Raw genomic sequence first — 1544 nt, forward strand, 5'->3', positions numbered from 1 at the left:
GGAAGATCCCACGTGCTGTGGAGTAGCTGGGCCCGTGAGCCATGGCCGCTGAGCCTGCGCGTCCAGAGCCTGTGCTCCACAGCGGGAGAGGCCACAACAGTGAGAGGCCCGCGTATTGCAACAAAGCAAAACAAAACAAAACAAACAAACAAAACAAACAAACAAAAAACCCCATCATTTTAATGTATGGTTACACTGAATAGAAAGTAAGAAAACCCCAGAGGAGTATGCTAACTTTGGAGTCAACTGATTTCCATGACCTTTAACCTAGTTTTGAGAGGGCGACATCTAGGGAGAGAAAGAGTGGGGAGACCTTCCCATGAGTTGAGGACCTCAGAGGTGAACAGGATAAAATCGTGCTCAGCAGAGAAAAATGGTGGGGTTTACGTTTTTATCTCAGCCATTGCTCAGGACTGAGTCGGAAAAAGAAAAGGAAAAAGAAAAGCTGCTCTGAGTATTCCTACCTCAGGTTTCCGTCCCCCTCAGATTTCTGTCCTCAGATTTCCCATCACATGGATTTGGGGGTCAAAATTCATACTACTTGTGTGGCCCAGCAAAACATAAGCAGAATATTTAGTCTTAAGTGTCTCAGATTGGTTGAGAATTGCTTGCAATTTCACACAGACTATTTTGGCAACACACTGGGGTACATGACAGAGAGAAATATGTGTGTGTGTGTGTGTGTGTGTGTGTGTGTGTGTGTGTGTGTGTATAAATAGAGGTAGTTTTGTATGTATATATTTTAAAGCAAAATGATATACTTATAAAACAAGACACCAGAGTACATTAAATGAATATTGATGGCCTATCTTTATGAAAATCTCTTTACTAAATATTTTGTCTACAGCCTCAAAGTCTGATGTTTCAAGGCACTGTGAATTCATGGGGAGGCTAACAGGGAATATTTTTGAATCTGTAATGGTTTTCAAGTCCCTCTACCACCAATCTAATCCAGGCTTCCATGATATCTCATTACATGATGGCAATTGTCTGTTTATTTCAGGCATCTGGGTGAATGTGTAATAGTATGGTAGACCAATGTTTTGCATTTCTCTGATGAGAAATGAGATTAAGCATCGTTTCTTATATGTTTTGGTCATTCAGATAATCTTCTTTTTAAAAGTATTTGACTAAGTCTTCTGCCTATTCTACTTAGTCATTTGCTTTTGTTTTCAATTGATTTGTAAAATTTTTAAAATATATTCTGGATGTGAATCTTTTGTCACATATGTGAATTTGCAAACATAATCGTAATATAGTATAGTTTATTATTTTTCTCAATAGTTAGCATTTTTGGAGTTCTGTTTAAGAACTTTTAACCTATCCTAGGGTCATCAATATATTCTTCTACTTATTTCCACAATCCATCTAGAGTTAGTTTTTTTGTGTTTGTTTGTTTTTCTTGTTTGTTTTTTTTTGTATGGTATCAGTTAAGATTCTCTGTATTAGTTTTTTATTTCTGTGTACAAATCACCATAAATATAGTAGCTTAAAACAACACATATTTTATTATCTCATAGTTTCCATGAGTCAGCAGTCCTTGA

The sequence above is a fragment of the Pseudorca crassidens genome, chromosome 2, assembly GCF_039906515.1.
Source record: "Pseudorca crassidens isolate mPseCra1 chromosome 2, mPseCra1.hap1, whole genome shotgun sequence".
NCBI lineage: Eukaryota > Metazoa > Chordata > Mammalia > Artiodactyla > Delphinidae > Pseudorca > Pseudorca crassidens.